Here is a 26,160-nt window from a genome sequence, read left to right on the forward strand (position 1 = left end):
GCTGCACCTAGTTGCAAAGATGCCAGACCATAAACGCTCTTACATACAACACAATTCCTGCGTTTTCGTCACTCACACACTTGACGAAAACGCAGGAATTGTGTTGTATGTAAGAGCGTTTATGGTCTGGCATCTTTGCAACTAGGTGCAGCGTGGATCTTTTTAAATTTTGGAATAAACCTTCGTGGAACATTTAACAGCGTGTCCAAGCACTATTTTTTGACTTTACAGTGGTTACGAGTGCTGTGTTCGTTTTTCACAGTTTATATATCAGTCTCTTAATTGTTCTTTTACTTCTTTTATCCACTCAGCCTCCTTATAATGCTCAACTGGGTCCTCCTAGATATTCCTCCAAAATGCAATCATTTCCACTATTTTTTGGTTGCATCTCAACTATTGCTGTTTTCTTTCCTAACTCCCTGTAGAATTTTTTGGGTCATTCCCTAAACTGTTGGTTTTGTATTTCTCAGTGTATCACCTATTTTTTTCAGACCACACAGAGATTTTTATTTATTGTTAGAGATAGTATAACACAAATCCTGATGTGTATTTGATGTTTTAGCTCATTTCACTTTTCTAATAATTTTTTAGATTGATGTCCTTTTCTGTATTCTTCCAATAATGATATTTCCTTTCTTAATTGTTTCACAAGTGTTTCTAGTTGGTGTTGATCTATTTCCCCATTTATTTTCCTTTATTAATTTATGCTTTCTTGGAAATACCTTGTCTATGTAATAGTTTTGCTGCATAATAATATATTCTGTTAATTTATGTTAAATCGTGTGGATCTGTTTGTATAGTTCCAATTACTTTATTAATTTGATTTATTAATTTTTTGACAAAGACAACCTCTGTCTCATACATTTTATTATATTTATGCATCTCTATCAAATCCAGCACATCTTCTCTTATATTATTTTCTTTCTGATGGAGAGTTTCTTCAGTAGTTTGTGTTTCCTGTTCTTTCTGTTTCTCTGTGGAAATACTGTGGCTTTTAAACAACTGTGACATTGTGTTTTGTGAAACATCCTTATTGATTTTCTCTACTACTGTGCTGCTCTACTTCCTCTGTCACTTCTTCAAGCTGTTTTAGTAAACCAGCATTCTGAAGTGGCCTTTGCCTCTGGAATTCCCTTTCAAATTCAACACTTTGTAACTGATCTGTCACTTCATTTTAAGTTTCCTCCATTTCTGTATCAAACTCCTTACTTGTCACTACATTAGACTTCTGTGCTACTACTCTGTTAAGTAATATTTACCATGTCTGGGTGCCTTTGCCTATATGTATTTTCAAATATTTTTGACTTTGCTTTATGATTGCTGCATGTAAATTGTACATATTAAGTTTCGCGTCTCTCAGGTACATTCTTCTCTCTTTAATGTTGCATATACCTGTGAACTTTTTTTTTCTTTCTTCTGAATACTTCATTTTTTTGCTTCCTTTTCCAATTCACTCAATGTTTTCTTGTCTACATATTGTTTTGTTTTTATTCAGTCAATTAATGACCTTAAATTGGCATATGTAATTTTCCCTTTTTTTTAATGATTTTTTTCTTTTGTATTTTTCCCTTGCACTTGCAGTGTAATCCATTTTGGAAAACTAGGTTAGTTGCAGAGAAGAAACAAACCATAATTTATTTTTTGTCCTCAGGTGTCTATTTCTCCATTTCCAGGCATCTTGTCTGAGTGATATTTTTTTAAACATTTTTGTGGACTATTGCTTTTTATTGCCAGAGTGGGGCCTCTTAGATCATGTGTTAGTTCAGGGCTTAACACAACAACAAGATCCTTTTCATTTTTGGAAGACTTTTCGCTAGTGTTTCTAACAGCTCTGATCCTAGTGCCTTTGCCAGGGCTGGACACTTTTTATCCTGGAATGAGTGCAGCCAATGCTTACTTCTTTTCCCACGATATATAGGACAGTGTATACATATCTTTTTTGGCTTGGTGGGCAGTAATAAACAATGGTCCCACCACATGAAGATACCCACTAAGGCTTGAGGAAGATTTCAGTTCAAAGCCTCCCTTTCCTTTTCTTTTTTGCTGAGACAGTTTCAGTGGTGGTACATACCATTTGATGATATGAAAGAAAGTTATATTTAGCATCAGGGTTACCTTTGAACAACTTGAGTTGGATTTTCTTGGTATTAAGTACCAGTGTTGTGCTAGTTACTTATAAAAGTAACAAGTTACTATTACTAGTTGCTTTTAAGTGAAAGTAATATGTTACTATTACTTATTACTTTCTAAAAAAGCAATATATTACTACTACTAGTTACTAAAGTAACTAGTTACTGTTGAGCTACTTTTACATAAGTATAGTTTATCAATTCTCATATTCAGATTTACTCACATAGCACTTGTGTGTGAGGAATACATGCTTATTGCACATGAATCCGAGTGTATTAATGTTGTATACACAGTGTTACAATAATGATGAATAGCATTTCACAGTTTACAAAGTCCCACAGACTAGGCTTTATAGTTAGAGAGTCACAATTTAATACTTAAACCAAAGTACACACAGCCAAAAACACAAGACCCATAACAAGTTATAACTCATCAAATTTTCAACAATATACATTAGGCTAATATGCTACAACTAATGCTGAGGGCGCAAAAATACTTACAGAAAATGTCATATAGGTCTAACAAGACTGTTAAGACAACAACGTCAACCAAAATATCTCTTTATATCTCTTTATATAACTATTCACAATGACTACACATTTCTGTTGGCTCAAAGAAGGAGCAACTTTTCAAAGTGTTCATCGGTGAGTCTATTCCTTCTTGCAGTCAGAACCTGTCCATCAAGACTGAACAGCTGTTCAACAGGTGCTCTACCTGACTACAGGGTAACTGTTGAGAGAAGACATTTCTCCGGAAGGGTCAGCCAGATACATGTCCGTCTGTGAAGATAAACTGACATTGTCTGATGTTGACTCTTTGAAGCTGAAGAAGCTGTCTTCGGCAGTTAATACAGAAGCTTCAGATGACCCATGTGCAGGTTCATCCAGTTTCTGCATGGCATCAAGGAGCAGAGCCTTGCCTCTGACTTTCTTCTCTTCACTGTCCATCCATTGGAAACAGAACTGTGGATGCACTATGCTAGCCAGAATGAGCTCTTCATGCTCCACAAGGTGATTGAACTGAGCCTCAATGCCTTTAAGAAGAGCATCAACTAGCGGCACAACAAGCTTCACAGACTGCCTGATTTTGGACAACTTGTTTTTCAGGCATGTAATGGTGTGATCAGGATTCCCATGAATCTTTTCAGCCCTGACTGCAGAATGCTCAGAGCCATTGCCAGGGGCTGCATTGGTTGCACAAACTCGGCAACAAAGGTAATTTCTGCAGGCCTGAAGATGGCAATTCCAATCTGTTCCCATATCTCATTCAGCAAGCCTTCACCCTGAGTTGCAATGAGGTAGATTCTCTCCTTCACATAGAAAGTGGGATTCCATCGTGTCGCATTGGGAATAATCAATGCCAGATCACATTTATTTTGAGCCACCTCAGTAGCTTGGCTTCTACGACTAGCCTTGTTCCAAGCAGCAAAGCATTTGGCCATGGTGCTTCACATGATCGTTTTATTCTGTGCATCATTACAAGCAGATTCAGCATATTGCACAGCAACTAGTAATGTGTGTGCTGCACATCCCAGATGGGGAGGCAGTGAATAGGTGTTCTCGCTTTGCCCTGACTGACTCAGCATGGCTGTCACACTGTTGTAAATCACTTCAACATCATCATCCTCATCTTGGGACAAAATGCTTGTAGTCTCATATCTCTCACATTCCGAGAAGACAGTGAAAGCCTTTACAAAACTGCTGCCATTGTCAGTAATTGTTCCACACACCTTTTGATCTATCTTGTACTTGACGAGAATGCTCTAAAGAGTTGATGATATGAGATCATACGTATGGCTCCCCTGTAATCTGCAGCATGACAAGCAGCTGACTTTCTTTGAAGTGTGTCACAATTGATCCAGCGGGTGGTGACACTAAAGAAACTATGATTCTGATGGGTTCAAATGTCAGCCGTAGTGTGCTGCATACTATCAACATTCATGCTGGAAGAAGATGTAAGCATGTTCTTATCATTCATAAGCATATTCGTGTATTTTTCTATAAGATCATATATTTGCCAAATCTCTGTGGTTTTTATTAAAGTTAAGTCACTGTCTCAAAGCAAAATCTTTCTCACTGCATCATTATTAATACCACACACAAGCTTGTCTTTTATCAACTCACCTCTCAGATGACCAAATCTGCACGTTTTTGACTTGTTTCTCAAGTCAGTTATATATGCTGCAAAAGTTTCACCAGGCTTTTGATCTCTTGTGTAAAATAGTGCCTTTCCACTGTAATATTCATTTGAGGGTTGCACATTTCTCTAAATTTATGTTTTAAGCACTCAGAGTCTTCCCGCATTTCAGCCTGTACCACAATATGGCAGTCTTCCCCCTTCTCTGCATAAACAGCAGGTGCATACACAAATGTATTAAGGCTTTGGAACCAGCTAAATTGAGCAGAATAAATGCTTTTGTATGTGCATTTTATCAGAAAAAGCAGCCTGTATGAAAATATCATATTCTTGCTCAAACACTTTCCAGTTTTCAGCAATATTATTATCAAACACAAGTGGATCAGGTCTGTGAAATCCCTTTGCCATGCCAAATAAATGTCAAACACACAACAGGTACTCTTTGAAATAACTGTACTCTTTGAAAAGACTGTACTGTAATACTGCACACACTGCCAACATTTTGCGCACTTCAGATACTTTGAATAGCTTTAGTTAATGCGAAAAAGTAGTACATTGTGAAACAATACAGTTGTTTCTTTTCTCTTTTTTGAACATTTCATATGATTTGGATATAGTTTCAAATGTTTTTTCAAGTATTTTTTCAATATGTCGCAATTTTGACTATTTTGTTTATTCAGTAATTGGTTTGGAATGCTTTGCTTTATATTCATTGAGGGAAAAATCATTTAAATGAGTTTAAGAATCTGGAAATATTTTCTGACCTGTTTACGAGTCATTTGCGAGTTGTTTGAGCCACTCTTGTATATTCCTCCATTTCTGACTGTGCGCCTCATTGTTTTAAGAAATTTTGACTTCGGATCCCATTCTGACAATATGTCACTCGTCTTGTGTATTTAAATAAGATGACAAGGCTCAGGTGTTCATTTAAGATATTTATTACACACAAACACATCAGGATGGATGACTGGAACATAAAACTTAAACTAGCTAACTGACTGACTGCTACACGCATACATGCTTTCACTCCAGCTGCATTCACAAAATGGCACTCTGCTCGCATGTGCGCAGTACGTTTATGCATGTGCCCATGAACTACAGTGGCTTTAAAAGTACAACACACACACTATGATCTACACTCCCTGTGTTCAAGTGGGTTTCCTCAGGGTGTTCCGGTTTCCTCCCACATTCCCAAGACATGCTGCAGGTGGATTAGACATTCTAAATTGGCTCTAGGTGTGAGTGTGTACATGCGTGTGCCTTCTGAAGAAGGTTGAGCGCTGGTCTGGAAACTCAACAATATAAAACTCCACTGCCACTTGTTCTGCAGACTGATGATTCACCGTGGTGATCCCTAATGGACACAGCTGAAAGGAGAAGACAACAACTAGTCTTTATAGCTAGAGAGTCACAGATAATAATTTAACCAAACGAGCCAACAGCACAAGACCTGTAAAAACCTATCACATTTTGTCTATTTTCAGCAACTAAGTATCAGAACCTGAAAAGAATTTTAAATAGAATATAACAAAATATTGTCAAGACAAAAGTTGGTTGATCATAGATCCACTTTAAGAGTCCTGCTTTGTGCAGTGGGTTGGGGCATCGAGTGCTCAACTGATGACTGATGAGTTTGATTCCGACTGATGGTGCATGAAGAACCAATGCCATTTATTATACTGCAAGGTAAGGATATAATCTCTAACAGGCTAGAATTGTCCCAGTGTTAGGGGATGTTTTAGTGGGTGAGAGTCCCACAGTACCAGGGCAGGGCTGGACTCTGGTCATCATTAGCTTTTACCTCCTTGCAGTGTTAAAATAATGAAGTAAATTTTGCTCCAGACTAATTCTAATGATCTATTATGAATGCTATGTGCTATGAGTTGTGCCAACATTATGTTGTAATAGGGACCCCGGAAGTTTTACATCACTCTTTAGGAGGCTATATCACCCATGTTGAGAACCACTGGTTTAAGCAAAAGTACCTCAAAAGTAACTCACATTTAAGTTACTAGTTACTAAAAAAGTAATATATTAATATTATTAGTTACTATTTTGAAAAAAGTAACTAGTTATATTACTAGTTACTAGAAATTGTAATATATTAGAGTAATACATTACTTACTGTAATATATTACTCCCATCACTGTTAAGTACTGGGTTTACAATATTTAAGCCAAGCTTCTACAGATGTAAAGGAGCACTGGGTGATTGATTGTAGTTCTCAATTTGTTTTGGTAGTTCAGATAATAATGGAGTCAGTATATTGAATGAGAGTAGAGTTAGCAAGGCTAAAGGTAGGTTAGTTAGGAAAATGTTAAATGGCAGAGGACCTAGGATGGAGCCCAGGGGAACACCTTATCTTACCTTACCTTACACCCAATGCCTCTCATGCTCACTTTACACTGTCACCTATGTGCATTGAATACTCTGTAAATATTATAAATATGTACCTACTTCTGATGCTCACTCTACAATGTCACCAATGCATTTTGTACAAGTTGTTTATAAATATTGTGAATATGTACTTAATACTTTGCATACACCTACTGTACTAGTAGTGTAAGGTATATGATCTCCTGACTGTACGATTAGATTGTTATGCATTTAACTGTTTCTGCCTTTTTATGTTAGCATTCTATCATATGTTAGACAACTCCTTATTTGTAATCAACTGTCACTCTGTAAAAACGTATCTATTCATACTGTAACTTATTGGAGCTTTTCTTCCCAGGACTCTGCTGAAAATGGGCACCTGCTGTCCAGTCGGATTTTATCCTGGTAAAATAAATGTTAAATAAATAATAAATAAATAAATAAATAAACACATACTGGGATGGAAAGAAAGGAGACTATGGCTTATAACCATTTAACACTTCATGTTTTTATCTTGTTTTAATTATGCTATATGTATATTATTCTACGTTTCGTATATGTAGTAATATTTGCATTAATCTTTGTATTTACTGAACACTGTAATATGATGCCAGTTTTTACCTATGTATATGCATTTTCTGTTCTTTTTTTAAGCTTTTCTCCCCAGGCCTCCTCTGAAAGAGAGATAAAATTATCCAGTCAGACTTTGCCAGCAAACAAATGCCAATAACTAAATAAATAAAAACAAACAAACAAACAAATAAATAAATAAATGCCCTATTAGAGAGGTATGGGCTTAACCAAATGAGAGAGTTGGAAGAGAGAACTTGCTGTGAAAGTCTAGTGATGGGTTTGTGGTGTGAAACAGTAATAATTTCCTTGGATACGTTAAAGAAGAAATATTACACTAAATTGTTGTTTCTATGATGATGGACAGTGTTTAGGAATGACTGATGGACAGTATCTGTGCTGTGTGAGGGGTAAAGTCCATGATGAGATGGAGAGTGACAGCCATTAGATAGACAAAACTGAAATAATTGGGCATATATACATTTTCTAGGATCTTGAAAAGGGGAGAAAGAATAGCAATGGATTTGAAACCGAGAGTTTTGTACAACTTCGATCCTTATGGAGGGTCTGGATATAGAACTGTTTCCAGTGGCAAGAAAAATTAGATTCTTGTATTGAGCTACTAATGAAAACAGAAACAATGCTATGGCATTAGTAGCCAGCTTAACATATTACAAGGAAGGTAGACTGGCGCTAGTGTGGTGGCCTTCAGTTTGGAGAAATAATGCTATAACTTGCAGGCTGCTACAGGTTGTATAATAAACAAAATGAAACTAGTGCTGTGGAGTGGGGAGTTGGGAGAGTTGAAAATACAGTCAGGGTCAGATACAGAAATGGCAGTGTGATGATGTGAGGTATTGCCAGCTATGCCAGGAGAGGTAGGACAGTGGATGTGTAACATTGCCAGCATAGCTAGCCGGAGGTTTGTAAAGAATTATATGTCATTTGTATATCAAACTGATTTGTACAGGTGCTTGTGTTGAAAATGTATTAGTAAAGTTTCTTGTGTTAAAAATGTATCAGCAGTGGGTCCTGCTAGACACAAAAGAAATACACTTGTATGTCAGACTGTATTATAACTGTTAAAATGAATATACTGCAACAGAGGATACTGGAAGAGAAGAGGTTAATCTCAGTCCAGCTAACTTTAAAAAAAATAGTCTGAAATTAAATTACCTGGTTTAGGCCATAAACATTGTATCTTACAGTTTTAACTGCAGCCAGAGACAAAATGTCTGTGAAAACCAGGACTAGGAATCCTACTGTGTTGACCTTAAGAGTGAACTAATTGCTACACTGGAAGGGTGGAAGCTTTGAAATGGTTTTATAGCTTCCAGATGCTATAACACATCTTGCTCTATGTGTGTGTGTATGGTAATGAATTTACTTCCAAAGCTTGAAGTTTCAAACCTTTGAACTTTAAACAGTCAGGACCAGAAGATCAAAATTTCGAAACTCTGAAAACAAAATAAAAAACACACCCCTGCTGAATAAATATACCAACTCTGAGATTGCACTACAGTGAAGAAAACAGTAAATATCCCATTCTGCGCTGTATGGCGACCCCATTCAAAATGTTGAAAGTTTCAAAACTTCGATCTTATGGTCTCGGCCATTTGAAGTTTGAAGTTTTGAAACTTTGAACTTCTGACAGGGATCCATGGTAACACGTATGTGCTAGATTCTGGTTCAGTTTCTAGTAAAGGGGCTAGTGTGGGAACCAGCGTCAGATGACCAGATGTATGTGATGTCATTCTGTAATCCAGCACGAAAATGATGTTTTAACTCTAGATAAGACATAAGTCTCAGTACAGTCTGTTTTTAAAACCTAACAAAGAAGAATCACTCACCCACTTCATCTTGCCTTGCTTTAGTAAGTAAACAGGGAATAGTAATGCTTTAGATCAGTCAGGAAAATATAGTGAGATTAGTTAAGTACAGGTTTTCTGTATCAGTGTGAATCTATCCATCTGTGTTATTTTTAATATTTTCTGTGACTGAAACTATGGTGTTTATTATAAATAGATATTTAGTATTTTCATGTTCTTTTATTATTTATTATTAAATATATTTAACTTATCTGGTAGCTGGTCTTTCAGAGAATATTTTAACCTTTAAGAGTACTTATATTTATTTTGTGACACTGTGACCACTCCTAAAAGCATTGCTGCATTGGTCAAACACTGCCATTTGTATTAGTATTCATTTTACTCAGTATAATTGGGTGCCCTTGTAACAGTCTTAGAGTAGTTGGCTTTGGAGTGCTCTGGTGGCAGTATCTACCATATAGTCTGGACAGAGGGGACATAATTGGTAAATCTGTGCCAGCTTTTCCCAGGGGTGTGTGTGTGTGTGTGTGTGTGTGTGTGTGTGTGTGTGTGTGTGTGTGTGTGTGTGAAAATCAAATCTCAAAGAGTGTGTGTGTCAGCTACTTGAAGCAGGGACACAGAGCACTGGTTACACAGAGAGGCTGGTGGAGGACTTGGGTTGGAACACTCACTCAGCTGAAGACTCAACCCTACAGCTGTGTCAGTGGAGAGTTATTTGGGGCCTGGAGAGAGAGAGAGGGAAACCCACCCCCATGACTGAGTGTGTTCTCTGTGTGCTCTTAGATAATTAGAGGAGTAAGCTATTTGTCTGCAGTTATTTGAACTTTGATAATATTTTTTAGGTTATAGTAGGAAAGGAGGGTTGTTGAGTGTTTTATTAGCCTGACAGGTATTCCAGGCCTTATTCCTTAAGTCTCATAAATTGTTTTGTAGCAAGTTATATGCAAGGGGCAGGATTAGATATGACTTTTCCTCTCCTGACTGGGGTGTGTTGATTTAGTATACCTAGGGAAGTATCACTGAAGTGTTGCACAGCTTTATTGTGGGGTAGCAGTTTAAGAGTGTTTCAGTTATAAAACCTAAGAGCCTCTTTAAAAATGGCTTTGTTCAATTTAGACAGATTCCTGAAGTAGGTTGTACAGAGTAGTTTTTTGATTTGTAGATAGAGTACAGATGGGAAAATTGGGGTGGTGGTCACTTTAGGTGTCTGGTAAGATATCAGTTTGGCCTATGTTTTTGGATTATTAGGATCAATCACAAATTGTTTCGGTGCATAAGGCCTAATTAAATCCATTCAGAGTGCTGATAAGTTGAAAAAGTTTACACAGAGCAAAAGGAGTGGCATTATTAATGGAGACAAAAGGGTTACATGAAGTCCAGTTAGTGTTCATGTCTCTTAGTAAATTGTTTTGTGGGATACATTGGTAAAGGTCCATGACAGGATATCTTCAACTGTGGATATATTACTTTTTCTGCAGAGTGCAGTTATGTATATGACATGTTGGTTGTTTAGGAGACTGGATACTAGCATTTCAGCAGTGGACAAGTGAGGGATTAGGTTAGAGGCTTATTTGTAATTTGTTGGAAAACATCTCCACCTCCTGTTTTGGTAGGACAGTCATGATAAAGTACAGTATAATGAGGATGTAGAATTTCTTCATTAGTGTAGGATAGTTTTAACCAGTTTCCATTAATATGAAGATACCAGATGTGTGTGTGCTGGAATATCCAAGCATGCAGTAAAAATGTTTTATGTGCTAGACATACAGAGACCAAAGAATCTGGAGTTGTGGAGGGAGGTAGTATAAATTTTTCAGAAGTTGTACTGTGATTAGAAAAGGAAGGTGATATATTGGGGTGTCTTTGATATGAGGGTCTGGGTAAGGATAGATATTACCACTGATTGGAAGTAGTGTAGTTTTTTGTGGGGTGGATGATAGCAGTAGTATAAATTGAATTTATTGTGGTAATCTGGTGGTGGTGAAAGAGTGGACATGATATATATGTGCCATGGACTAATTAGATGGTAGAAAGCAATATTCTACAGCTTAGGAAAGATACAGGAGAGGGGAGGTAAATGGGTGTGTGACTGGATATAGCAAGGGTAGTTAAGAGAAGTCTCTAGAGGTATGAAGGGGTGATAGGAGGAGAGAATGGGTCGATGTGAAAGAAGATGAGTAAGCAGAGGGTGGTAGATCATGGTGGAAGTGAGTGTGATGCCCATGCATGGCCCAGCAATCAGAAGCCTCAATCCTCACCATTAACACCAGTGAGGGGTGACAATATAGGGAAAGGATACTAAATATACACAAGGTAAAGTACAATTTCCCTTAAGAGCACACAGAGATCACAGTCAGTCTGGGGCTGGTCTCTCCCTTTCTCTCCAGATCCCCAATAAGACTGCCCACTGGCCAGCTATAGGGTCCAGATCTCAGCCTAGTGGGCAAGCTAAAACCTCCAGGACCCTCTCTGTCTTACCAGTGCTTCGTGTCCCTGCCCAAGTATATGACACACACACACACTTTGAGTTATGAGTTATATACAAACACCCAGACACTCCTGGGAAAGGCTGGCACGGATTCTCCAGTTGTGCCCCCTTTCTGCCCAGTCTAAAAGGTAGTACCAGCTGCCACCACCCACTAATACCAGCTACTAAAAAGGCCCTGAACAAAGGATGTCCAGTTATTACTGTGCAATATTATTATCCAAATTGTAAGTGTGACCGAACAGCAAAGCTTATTGGAGTGACTTGGACAGTATCATTATTTATATGCAATGTACACTAGAGCTTAAATTATGCCTAAATTATCTATACACAAAATAGCTACAGTTGAAAGTTTAAAAATATTTAATAATAAATAATAAAAACACAAGACAATACTTCTTACTACACAGTGCTAGTCAAGAGTTCAGACACAGGAAAATGCATAAAATAATACAGTAGAATACTTCTGACATCAATGCAGAAAAAAAACAACTAATCTAACCTTCCTATTTCCTAGCTATTTCTAAGAGAAAACACAGTTCTAAAATAAACTTACATATAGAGCAAGACAGTGCTGGTGATGTTGGATGTTTTCAAGACAAATGCTCAATTGATCTCATTCTTTCTCTCCTTAAATTGATAACACAGTACCACTGATTCATTTCAGATTACATAATTTCTTTCTGGTTCCCAGGCTAACAGAAACTCAGAGGTTAATAGCCCTTTTGATCTTGCAGCTGGTCAGGAAGCCAGAGCAATAAAAAAAATTATACATGTAAATTCTAGACATTAACTCTGCCCTCAAAACAATAGGCAGAATGCCTGACATTTGCTGGGCTTAATGGTCAACCCTGAACTCTATAGTCTGCCCAGTACCTCCCTGACATGTTGAAGGTGCTCTTGCTAGGAATGGCTGTAGATGGCAATATCATCTAGATAACCAAGGGCAAATTCTCCTGCTCCTGCTAGGATATGATCTACCAGCCTCTGGAAAGTTGCTGGGGCATTTTTTCATCCCAAAGGGCATCTTTGTGAACTCATACAAGCCAAAAGGAGTCACAAAGGCTGACTTCCCTCTAGCACTGTGAGTCAAGGGAAACTGCCAGTAACCCTTGGTAAGATCAATAGTTGTAAGACACTTAGCCCCACCCACCCAGCTGCTCTAGGGCATCATCTGTCCTAGGCATGGGGTAAGCATCTGACTCTGTGTGACTATTTAATGTCCTGTAGTCCACACATAACCTGGTGCTGCCATCCTTCTTTGGCATCAGCACCACTGGGGAGGCCCAGGTACTGTTGGACTCTTGAATTACCACTAGTTCCAACATTTCCTGTATCTCCTTCCTCAGAGTCTGTTTGACTCTCTCTCAGGCACTCTAGAAGGGGCCTGCCTAATAGGCCTTTGGAGTCCTGTATCCACCTGGTGCTGCACTAGGTGGGTGCACCCTGGTTTCCAACTGAACATGTCCCCAAACTCCTGTAACACTGCTCGGATTTCTCGAACTTGGGAAGGAGATAGCTGTTGGGACATTGTTACCCCTTCCACCAAGATGCCAGTCCGAGCCTCACTGAGGAGATCAGTCACCAGATCTCCCTTAGACTCCTCCTCAACCCACTGCAAATACTCAGCACAAGGGCCTCTCGATCATAGTAAGGTTTCATTATGTTAACATGGTACAATCTGTGCTCCTGCCTAGCAGTTCTACCATGTAGTTAACATCACTTACCTTTCTTACCACCTTGTAGGTTCCCTGCCAATGTGCTTGCAGCTTATTGTGTCTGACAGGAATGAGAAGCATTACCTGCTGCCCTACAGCGTACTCTCTAGCTCGAGCATTCCTGTCATACCATACATTTTTCTGTTGATGGACTTCTACCAGGTTCTCCCGGGCCAAGCCCATGAGTTCCCTGACCTTGTCCTGAGGTTTAGGACATATGCCACAACAGACTCCTTGTGAGGTTTACACTCACCTTCCCACTCATCACAAAATAAATCTAGAGGTCCCCTCACCCTATGTCCATACAGCAACTCAAGGGGTGAAAAACAGAAAACAGGTGGATTCTTGGGGAACCTCTCTGTAAGCAAACAACAGATGTGGCAAATATTTGTCCCACCCCCCTCAAACTGGTCTGCAAATGTCCATAGCATGGACTTGATTGTAGAGTTTAACCTCTCAATAAGACCATTTGTCTGGGGATGGTAGGGGGTGGTCTTCAGTTGCTTCACCCCACAGTACTTCCACAGACAAGTCAGCAGGTCTGACATGAAATTGGCACCTCTGTCAGTCAGTATTTCTTTTGCTGAAAATCTCTAACAAAGCATTTGCCACTTTTTATGCCTCAATGGAGGACAGAGCCACTGCCTCAGGGTACCGTGTAGTATAATCCAATACCACTAGGATATATTTTTCCCTGTGGAACTTGGGGTACTCAGAGGCCCCACAATATCCATAGCTACCCTCTAAAATGGCTCCTCAATCACAGACAAAGGCATCAAAGACATTCTCACCTTGTCTCTTGCCTTGCTTACCTTTTGGCACTGCTCACAGGTCCTGCAGTACCCTGTTACATCTCTGGAAATTCCAGTCCAATAGAAGTACTGCATAATACATCTCTTTGTATGTTTTATGCCCATATGACCTGCAAAGGGAATATCATGGGCTATGGTTAGAAGCGCTAGACGGTAGGCTCTAAGCACTACCAACTGCTGTATTCTCTCACCTTCTAGCCCTCCCTCAGGGGCCAACTCTCTATACAGTAACCCTTTGTCCCAGTATACAGAATCCCCCTTCCCTTGAGAATCAGGTGCTTCACTAGCTACCTGCCTCAGGCCTTGTAATGTATGGTCTGAGAGTTGAGCCTGCCTCAACTCTCTCTTTGTAACCCTTCCTAGCTCCCCTTCCACAGGAAGTCTGGCATCCTCTGACAGTGGTGCCTTACTGTCAGCCTGGGAACTACTACTCACCTCTACCTTTGCAGTCACTCTGTCCAAGGGAACATCAGTACCCACAAGCAGCTGTGGCTCACCTTCAGTCTCACTGCTACAGAGTAGCTCCCTCCCTGAAGTAACCACCTCACCAGTCCTGGCTGCAAGTAGGCGGTCTGTCTGGGTCTCCCCCAGGCTACCATACCTACATGCTTGTCTTGAAGTCTGACTGCATGTAACTGGATTAACACATAGTACTGCCTCATCAAAATCCTTCCCTATCAGGATGTCTGCAGGATGGTAGTTCAGTACCCCTGTTGTCTCAAGGCAACCTACTATTAGCATTTTGTCTTCCCCACTTACTGGCTCCCTCACCTTTTGTTCTCTACCTTGCCTCCATGGACATCTGTATGCCACATGGCTCCACTGGTTGCATTAAAAATATTTAACTCTAGGTCCTGGACGTATACCTAGACTAGTGGCTTCCCCTGCTACTGGCAGATTCTGTTAGGGCAGTCTGGGCTGCCCACCATGGGTTCCTTTAGACACATGAGCAGTACTGGGGGTCCCTTTCCTGTGCAAGGATGTCCTGCTTGCTAGTTATAGGTCTCCCTTCTTCCCCAGCTCATCTGAAGTAGCACATTGTCTATCAGCTAACCAGATCCTCATGTTCTCAGGCAAAGTACTAAGGGCTTATTCCCTCACCAAAAGGTCTGTCAGCCCTTCAAAAGTGGTGACCTGACATCCACTCACCCAACTATGAAAATAAGTGCTCAGTTCAGCAACATATGCACACACACTTTCATCTGCCTTGCGTCTATGCTCATGAAACTTTTTCCTATAAGTTTCAGGTGTTAGCTTAAAACATTCTAACAAGCAATTCTTAACAACAGTATAATCAAAACATTCATGATCAGTTAATTTAGACAGCACAGTTACAGCTTTACCATGGAGTAAGGGGGTCAGGAACTGTACCCAGAGCCTTTGGTCAGCATAATACTGTTTACATGCCCTCGCAAACATATGAATGAAACTATCACAATTATCCCCCCTCTTTAAACTGTGGAAGAAATTTACTGACCTTTTGTGCTTCTGTGGTCCAGTTACTCCCTTTCCCATTACCTCCATGACTCTGGCAAAGAGTCTGCATCCCCTTTTCATGCTGCCTCTGCCTTTCCTTTTCCTCAACTTCCAGGTGTAGCAGTTTCTCATTCTCCTCAGCCTGCAAACATCACAGTTTCTCAATTTCCTCATGCTCCAGACACCTCAGTCTCTCAGCTGCTTATATTTCCAAATGCCTGGCCTCCAACTCAAGTTTCTTTAGCTCCAGATGGATTTTTAAGTCCTCTGCAGAAAGGTTGAGCTGTCCATTCTATGAGTGTGGATACATCTTCACTGCCAGTCTGATCATCCTCCTGGTTGCTGTTTTCTGATGCAGCTGTGACTAAAGCTGCAATAATGTCTGCCTTAGTCAGGTTTCCATGCACCAGTCCCTTAGTCTGGCACATCTCAGCCAGCTGTCTCCTTGTCAGTTTTCTGTACTCCTCTGCTGACATGCTTCCTGCTCTCCCTGACTAACTAAGCTAACAAAAGAAATAAAACAATTGTGATCTGAGCTCTGAGTATTCACTGCGTGGCTGATTTAGAGTGCAAAAACACCCTCAGTGATCACTGTACACAAGCTACAGGAATTCACACTACCCACAACACGACAAGTCAATTAGTATTTGCCAACCAATTAATATGTGGTGTGGATAGCCCACCACTGCCAAACAATTAATATGTGATGCTCGTGTACTGGCTAAGCAATCAAGGAGCCTCAGTATTCGCCACTAACATGAGTGAGGGGTGTCCATATAGGGAAAGGATAATAAATACACACACAGTATAGTACAATTTCCCTTAAGAGCACACAGAGGTCACAGTAAGTCTGGGGTTGCTTTCTCCCTTTCTCTCCAGGTCCCCAATAAGACTCCCCAGTGGCACAGCTATAGGGTCCAGATCTCATCCTAGTGGGCAAGCTAAAACCTCCAGCACCCTCTCTGTCCAACCAGTGCTTTGTGTCCCTGCCCAAGTAGCTGACACACACACACTTTGAGATAAGAGTTATATACAATCACACAGACACTCCTGGGGAAGGCTGGCACAGGTTCTCCAGCTGTGCCCCTTTTACCCAGACTATACAGTATTACACTTGCCACCACCCACTAATATTATCAGCTACTAAAGGGCCCTTATGAAATGGTGTCCAATTATACTGTGGAATATTATTATCTAAATGGTAAGTGCAACTGAACAGTCAAGTCTTATTGGAGTGGCTTGGCAGAATCACTATATACATGCAATGTACTCTAGAGCTTAAATTATATCTACACAAAACAGCCACATTTGAAAGGTTTAAAATGATTTAATAACAAATAATAAAAATTCAAGACAATACGTCTTACTACACAGTGCTAGTCAAGAGTTCAGACACAGGAAAATGCATAAAATAATACAGTAGAATAGTTCTGACATCAACAAAGAAAACAACTGTCTAATCTTCCTATTTCCTAGCTATTTCTAAAATAAATCACAGTTCTAAAATATACTTATATATAGAGCAAGACAGTGCTGGTGATGTTGGATGTTTTCAAGACAAATGCTCAATTGCTCTCATTCTTTCTCTCCTTAAATTGATAGCACAGTACCACTGATTCATTTCAGATTACATAATTTCTTTCTGGTTCCCAGGCTAACAGAAACTCAAAGGTTAATAGCCCTTTTGATCTTGCAGCTGGTCAGGAAGCCAGAGCAATAAAATAAATTATACATGTAAATTCTAGCCATTAACTCAGGCCTCAGAACAATAGGGAAATGCCTCCCTCTAGACATCTCGGCTCCGAGTTTTAGATCAAAGTATTTCACAATGGTTGACTTATCAGCTTTCATACAGCAGAGTGCACTGTTGTTACATTTTTGAAGTTCACCATTTAGCAAAGAAACAAGCATGTGGCTTACATTAATATTTACAAATTAAAGAATTATCTACAAAATTCTATCTGGCTAGATTGGCAGCCTTCACCTATCTTCACATTAAGTATGTGGTGGTGAGAGGGAAGAAAGAAATGGAAAAGAGGAGAAGAAGTGGGAGGAACAGTGGAATGCTTAAGACAGCAGTGAGGGAGCTGATGTATTTCTAGTAGTAAGAGAGATATAGCAGAGTGATAACAGGGGAAGGTTAGAGAAGTATTCTGGATGGAGTGAACTGCTGATAGACAGGAGTACAAGTATATGGAGAGAAAGGTTTAGAGTTGGGAAAGAGGGAGGGAAATGAATGGGAGGGAACTGAGGTTTTTCTAGGTGATGGGAGTGGGAAGAGTAGTCTATATGGATGGGGAAGGGGAGTTGGTTGATCAATGCAGGGAGTACCTCCATATTTTTACTGGAAGAATGCAGTTCTGAGTATGGCTATAGAAAGTGGTATACTAGATTTAGTTGGTCAATGTGGAAGTATGTCTATGTTTGTACAGGCAGGATGCAGCTCTGGTTGTGGCTAGATAACTGTAAGGGTAGAAGGGGTGCATGAGAATTACCCTAGGGCCCCTGCAGGCCTAGCCAAGTTTACCGTTATTTCCACGATCAGCACCTGTTACCCCTGTCCAAGACAGCCATAAGTGGAACCCCTTGGGGTGAATTTATGCTTACCATCTAAATGTCAAGACTGCGTTTGAAGCTGGCCAATGAGGTGCTCTGTTTGACATGAAGCAGGAGTCTGTAGCAAAGGTGTTGTAACCTCTAGGCGACAAATTTGTCCCTCTAGCAGGTCCTATTAATTTCATATACCAGGTTAAGGCCAATAGAGCGAGTAACGGATGTACTATTTGATTTATGGATATGCAGCATTTCCAATAAAGCAGGGTCAAAGATTGCCTTATATGCAAGGCAGATATCGCCTCTGAGTAGTCTGTATGAAACAGAATAAAGTAACAATGATTTCAGATGATCCTCATAGGACAGATGCTGAAGACCTTGAATTTTCTTTGTGAGGAACCTTTTTGGTTTCTCCAATTGCTGCCGGTGCTTGGAAAGGTACATACCAAAAGGGGCATGTACTCAGTTTTTGGCCCATGAGGGAAGAGTACAGGGAGGTTATAACTTCTTTTTTTCTGGAGGCAATGCCCTTACTTATGAAATGAGGAATACAGAGTGCACTTCTTACCTCTGTGGAGACATGGTGATCAAAGGTAAGGTTGCTGTCAACCTGTGTGCCCAGGTCTCTCACCATTGAGTGCATAGTTAGGGTGTTGTTATTGATGTGGTAGTTAAAAGGAACATCTCTCTTACTGAAAGGGATGATAATACATTTTTTATTTGAGTTTAAGGCCATGAATTTGGCACCATTCATTTGTTTGTGTAAGACCCTCATGTAGGAAGCTGACATCATTTGGAGATTCTATGGCTGCTAACAGTTTTCAGTCATCAGCAAACTTTGTCAGCCACAGACCTTTAGTTTTAGCTTGCACTTCGTATAAATAGATTCAAAACAGTAGAGGTCCCATGACTGATCCCTGTGGAACACAACTGGTTACGGGTCTGCATTTGGAGGGGATCCCCCTATTTTGACTATATGGGTTCTATCAGTGAGTCAGTTAGCAAGCCATCTAATGATATATGGGCTGATACCTAGCTGGGTGAATTTGTCAATTATGCCTGAGCGAGGGATAGTATCAAAAGCCTTGGCTAAGTCTAGGTAGGCTGTATGCACAGACTTCCCCTCATCAAGGGCCTTGGTGACTGTCTTGAAGAAGTCTACCAGGTTTAACAGGTATGATCAGTTGAGTAGGGTCAAATGTTTGGAGATTACCAAGATCTTTGTTGATAAGTTCCTTGATGATTCTGTCCATGGCCTTGCAGATATGGCTAGTCAAGCTAATAGTTCTATAGTTCCTGGGGTCAGTGGAAGCACCACCTTTGTGCAAGGGGATAATGGTGGCCTTTTTCCATTCAGCTGGAATGAAGCCAGTGCTTAGACTATGATTGAAAAGAGTACCCAATGGCATTGCTAATTCTTATTTGAGCCCATGTAGGATGCAGCCTGGGATGTTATCAGGTCCCATGGATGCTGTGTTTTTGACCTTAGAGAGGACGTTCATGACCTGCTCTTTAGAGATACAAGGTAGAAGACAGGTAGTAGGGATGTCTTAGGGTAAGTGTGACAGGGACACAGGAGTGATGTTTTCACAGAACCTGTCAGCTAACAGGTTAGTGATGTCCACAGGTTCGGTTTGTGTTTGTGTGGTATCATTAACTACCAGTCTGGCACAGATCTGGGCCTTTCCTTTTAGGTTACAGATGTAACTAAAGAATGCCTTATGGCTGTCCTTAGTTGAGGAAGCTAATTTGGATTCGTAGTTAACTTTGGAGTACTTCACAAGAAGTCTTATTTGCTTGTTTAAGCTGAGGAGAGACTATTTCCAGTTTACGGCTCACTCCATCTTACTCTTAGCAATTTCTTCCTCTTACTGTAACGTCTGTTAATGGCAGCTTTCCACCAGACAGGTATGCTCTTCCTTGAGGAGCTTGTTTTGGTCCTATCATGTACATCAGAGTAAATGCAGTTGTTCAGGTGTTTGTATTAAGCAATTTGGTAGAACTCAGCATAGTTGCCAGTTCCATATGAGGGGAAGGTGCAGTAAAGCTATTTATACCATCCAGTAAGAGGTTATTATAATCTGCTTTGGAGTAGTGTTTTAGTTTAGTTGCTGCTGGGGGGGTATCAGGTGTGATAGTTACTTTGAATGAGACTGATTTGTGGTTAGATCTCATCAGGAAAGACCTAACATTGTGGGTGCTACAGTGGTCCCCCATATTGGTAAGCACCAGATCCAGGATGTTGGCACCCCTTGTGGGGGTGTCAACTAGCTGGTCCAGGGCATTGAAGTTAATTAATTCTTTGGGCAAGTGAGTTTGCACACAAGTAATTTCTCCAGTCAATGGACTGGTAGTTAAAATCTTCCAAAACCATATTCTTCAGATGTATCTTAATAGACTCAAGTACATCCAAATAGGCAGAGTGGGTGTCCTGAATCATGGAGGGAGTCCTGTAGCTGGCTGTGACTTGCATAGGTGTCCTACCAGCACTTCATTGCAGCTGAAGTATCTCCAGGGAATCATGTTGTCTAACCAATGTGGATGTGTATTTATCTTTATTGAATAGTGATACACCGCCTCCTTTAGTTTTCACTTCAGTTTGTGGTCTAAACGTGTGGAAGGAGGTGCAGCCCAATATGGCTGGGGTTTCATGTTAAGACTCCTAGCGTTTAGCAGCAAAACCTTGAGGTTGTTTTTAGATGGAGTTTTTATGTCAGGAATTTTGTCCTTGAGACACTGCCTAAAAAAGGAACTATGGTGGTGGCAAGAGCCTTGGCCAGTAGCAGAAATCCCAGGGGCGACAGATGAAGGCCATCTCTTGCAAAGCATCAAGGTCTGTTGATCATGTCATCCCAGGCTGACAGATACTGTATCCCCTTGGAATGACACCAGAAACTATGCCAATTATTGAAGTCAATCATTTTCTGTTTGTATTGAGACATCATCCTAGGTGAAGGTAAAATGATGCTTAATTCAAGGCACATACTAGCCTGAGACAGATAGTCCAAGAGCTCAATCATGTCTCTCTTTATATAGTTCAGAGAAGTACGTCTCAAGTCATACACACCAACATAGACTATGATTGAGTATTAACAGTACCTGTTGTTGAGAGACTTGAGTGCATGTGTGATATCGTGAATCCTGCCAGCTGACAGACAGCTTATCCTTATCCAGCCTGGTGAGAGGGGCATCAGTGTGTCTCACGATGGAATCACCTATGACTAATATGTTTGGTTTTGTGATTTGTCTTGAGGGCTTGGCAGGTGCGAAACTGGTAAGTGTATTGTGTTCTGCAGAGGAAGTATTAATTATAGCATGCTTGTGTTTGTGTTTGAGAGGTCTCTGGTGTTTAGGTATGTTTCTGGTGAGAACCTCCCCCTATGCAGGTATGTGTGATGTGAGTTTGGGTGGAGCGGGAGGTGAGGTGTGCATTCTGATGACCTACTCATTGTCAAATGTACTGACTGGTGTATGAGAGAGCATGGATTCAATGTTCTTAATATAGTTGCATCTCTCACATGTTGAGTTTGTGTGGTCTAGGAGCAGAGGGTTGTCGGTGAACTTAGGCAGTTACTACACTGTCTCAGGATGCCCATGTTGACCAAGCTGGTTGGAGAAATTGTGGGAAACTGTACATCCATAGTGTTATGTAAATTTATATGGTAAGGATGAGAGGTCACACTTAGGAATAGCCAGTGGGTGAGAGATGCGTTCGTACCTCTGAGGCTAGGCTTAGTGGTCTACCTGACAGTAGAGCTGAGTCACGAAAAACCTTTGGAGGTCCACAAGCAAAGTGCTAATGGAAAATTTACCAAACAAAAAATGTTCTACTATAACCAGCAATTGTAAATACCGCTACACTACAGTGCAAGATGGTGCACATGTTACATGCAAGCAAGTGCAGACCCAGGGCTTATATAAAATAAGAAATAACCCTTTTAACTTTAAATCATCTGATGATATTACAGAACAAATATACTTACCTTAAATCACTGAAGACTTTCCAGCTTCTGCAGTCCCAGGGAGAAGTGCTGCCACTGGGACTGCTGTAGGGTATAGATTCCAGCTGAGCTTTGGTGATGGCATTCGAAGGAGGCTATACTGTGGTGGTGGGGGGATGGGTACACTGGAGAGAACAGAGGGGAGTATCTACTGGTTAATAAAACTTTACACTTGCAACTGCAACAGAGGAATAACTCTCAACTGTCCAGATTTTCGCAGAATGTCTAGATTTTTGATTCATATTTTTAGTCTGTTCCTGATAAAACTTGCACTTCTCTGGCAAATCAGTGAGTACTGAATTCACTAAATAATTACAAACATTTAGGTTTCAGGCTTCATATCATTCAGAAAATGTATGGTAGCACTAAACCTTTTATTTTAACAACTTTTTAAGTTTATACAAGCAATACTTAAAATTTGGCCCTTTGACCCCCATTTTATATTTGGCTTTATCCAGATTTCTTATGCTAAGAGGTTGAGAGATATGAACAGAGGTTTAGAAGCTAAAGTCTCAGCCTTGGCAAACTGTTTTATAATTTTAGCCTGGTTTTACTCAGTAGATTGTCCTAATTAAATTTAGGATGAAACTGCAATGCTTACATTTAGGCAAAGAGCATTCCTCCACATGAGCACATCTTAGTTGTTGCCTTTAGGATAGAGGATGTGAATTCAGGGCAGTGTACAATGCATTCTGGCTTCTTCAGTGGAATGCTGTGTACATAAAGTGACCAACACAAAAGCAATATCTGTGGAGGAATAACATTTTGAAATTATATGTCAGATACTACCTTTCAGATGATTTCCCCAACAGTGAGTATCACAGAGCACAACATAAAACTATAACATTAAATGGTACAGCAAACTCAGCTGCATAAGTCGGACAGCACAAGTGAATGAGGGGGATTTTGGAGCACAGTGGCTACAGAAAGTAGCTGTAGGCAGCATTAAGTTGGGAGGAGTGTAGAGCGATTGCCTGAGAATGTGGGGAAGTTGCCAGGAGAATTGTATGTGGAACCCAGGAATAGGAAGACCAATAGGTCAAGTATATTTAGCTAAAAGAACGCAAGTGGTTGTAGGGTAAGTTCTGAGACAGAGATAGATGAAAAGGAGAAAGTGTAGGGTAAATTAGGTTGAACAGGACCTGGAGGTATAAAAGAATCACAGACAAGATGATGTCAGGTGAAATTCCTGAGGTAGCTGTGTTTAATGCTACTAATGAGTTTCAGAAGTCAACTGAAAAATAGAAGAAGGGCAAAAGAGGCAGATGAGATGGTTAAGTAAAGAGGATAGATATGGAGGCAGCATTATGTGGATGCTCCAAGTAGGTTTTGGTGGGAAAGAGAAGTGTTACCAATGACACAGAGAAGAGGGTTAACAAGACAAGAGAAACAGGAAGATCCTAGGGTTGATAGTGGTGTCCTTAGGAAAGGCCTCAGTGGTACATAAGAAGGATGTAGACAGAAAACAAAGCACGGAAAATGGGAGATGATCATACAAAAATGGTATAGTATACCACTAGTTGAAGAGCAAAAGGAGGAGAACAAGTCAAGAAAGGTAATACCATAAAGAGATAGTGTGCTCATGGGCAATGTGGACCAGACACATTTTAGTAGAAAATCCCTAATACATAACACAGCTGGCACAGGCTTTTGTTGCAATAAAAACTGTAACTCAGTTAACAGCTGTTACAAAACCAGTCAGTTTCAAGGGCAGTTTACCATTCACAAATTATCAAAACAGACAAAAAAGTTGTGTTGTCACATTTTTAAAACAGCCAGTATTTAAAGGCTGTACCATCACCAATCACATTTTTACCATCAGTGTTCTATAACCATTATTTAACTTCACCACACAATGATAATCAATACAATGATACAGTATCACATCTTAATGTGATGATGGAAAACATCACAGAACAAGAAAAGAAACAACTGCAGAGTGCTCAATGAAAAATAAGAGGGTATTTAGACAATATGTATGAATTTAGAAAGGCTGCTGTTAAACAACTATTTTTGTTAATAAGTCTAGTGTGCAAAAACATTTTGGGTCTATGTTATCTAATCGAAGAGGGATTACAGCGAATGCCTCTTCATCGACCCTTAAATAGCGAAGCAGTAGTTATGCAAACGGCCAAATCAGTGATTTTTTTCCCTAGGAAAAAAATCGCTTGGCCATCACCATGAATTTGCCCCTTTCCCCACTGTATTGCAATCTCAGAGCTGGTATATTTAGTTGAGGGGGTGTGGGGGGCAAAGCCCCCCACTTTGAGGTGTTGTTAGTGATGTTTCGTTTCTGGCCGGATCAGTGATTTTTCCCCCTAGGAAAAAAAAACGCTGATTTGGCGATTTGGCGGTTCGCATAATTGGAGGTTCGATGAAGAGGCATTCGCTGTAAAGCCTCTTCGATTAGATAATATAGACCCAAAGTTTTAACACAATGATTTAGGCAAAGGAAAGGGGAAAGAACTGTACTCAGATGTAGAAAATCATTCCATCAATCAATAACCAATCAATAAATAAATAATAATGACCAGAAATCCTATATAGACATTAAAGATATTTCAGATTTTTTTTATTAAGAATTGTACAACACAAAAGAATGGGGAAAGCATGAAAAGTCATGAAATGGATATATTTATGAAATTCTTAGTTATGCCATGGTTAGAGGAAGACAAGGCTCAACAGTTAACATATAAGAGGGGAAGAAACAAAATAAAAACCATGACGTACAATCAATCAACAGAGGTCTCCAAGAAGAGATGGCATTCATGAGGTAATCTGGAATTGAGCAGGGAAGAGGGTAGCAAAGATCTGGAAGGCTTTGTTCAATAATATTAAGATGGGGTGAGGGGGTACAATTGTCTTGGATGAAAGTAATGGTGGTGGTATTACCAAAAGAGATTAAAGAGTCTTTTGATCTGGCTTCACATAGACTCATTCTGATTTTAAACCATGATTATAAAGTATTTATGATTATAGTAGCTAACAGAATGACAAATATATTATGAAAATTGATAGATATGGCTCAATGTGGTTTTGTGGTGGGGAGGTAAATATCCAATAACATTAACAGAAGAATGATATTTCAGAGGGAAGTGGAGTGTAAGAAGACACAGGTGTAGTTGGTGAGTCATTATGCAGGAAAAGCATTTGATAGAGTCAGCTGGGATTTTATGAGTAGACCAATGGCAGCATTTGCATTCCCTGATGGATTAATATGGCTAATATGAAGGATATATGAAGAATTGGAGGCAAGAATTAAGGTGGGAGGGTTGCTGTCTGATAAGTTGTATTTGAGCAGAGGAAGCAGCCAGGGATGCTCCCTTTCACCTGTATTTGCCTTATAAAAAAAAACAAAAAAAACCCTACTGCAGCAACCAAAAGAAACTGTAAAACTATAAAATCCCCCAAAGCAAGCAGAAGACAGTTTGATATGCAGCTAAATCCAAAGACTTGAACCAGCAAGTAATCGTACCAAAAAACTTTATTACAGAGAAAGAAAGTTGGCGCTTTCACGGTAATACCATACCGCTTCTTCAGGGAGGGTGGCCTAATGGTTAAGGTGTTTGCTTTACAAACACAAGGTGCAGGGTTTGAGTCTCACAAGAGATAATTGGCTAGGCTTAAAATGGTTCGCAAGGGCAGTTAGCTTAGTACGAACCTAAGACAAAAAGACCTTATTATTGTCTGATCTGATTAATATACAGTGATTTACTACAGATATATGGACTGAAAATCTTCCACACAGAGAAGTTTCTTACACTGCTTTGTTTTTGGAACCACAACACTTGTTTAGTGGGTTATTTTGAGACTTCGGGGATACCATGGAGATTACTTGTTTTTTCTTTATGCAAATAGAAACACTGCCACCCTCTGTCCCTTTCTGTGCATTCTAAATGTGTGGATGGCTTTATTGCCAAGCACTGCTGATGTGCTCTTCAAGGATTTAAACTATGTCTCAGTAACTACACACACATCTATATTCTCCAAAGTGAAAACAGCTTGCAGGGAGTGCAGTTTTTTTTGTTTAGACTGCTGGCATTAAGCATTATTAACTTTGGATTATTCTGGGTT

The sequence above is a fragment of the Protopterus annectens genome, chromosome 7.part0 (genome assembly GCF_019279795.1).
Source record: "Protopterus annectens isolate FY-2018-M chromosome 7.part0, PAN1.0, whole genome shotgun sequence".
NCBI classification, from domain to species: Eukaryota; Metazoa; Chordata; order Ceratodontiformes; family Protopteridae; genus Protopterus; species Protopterus annectens.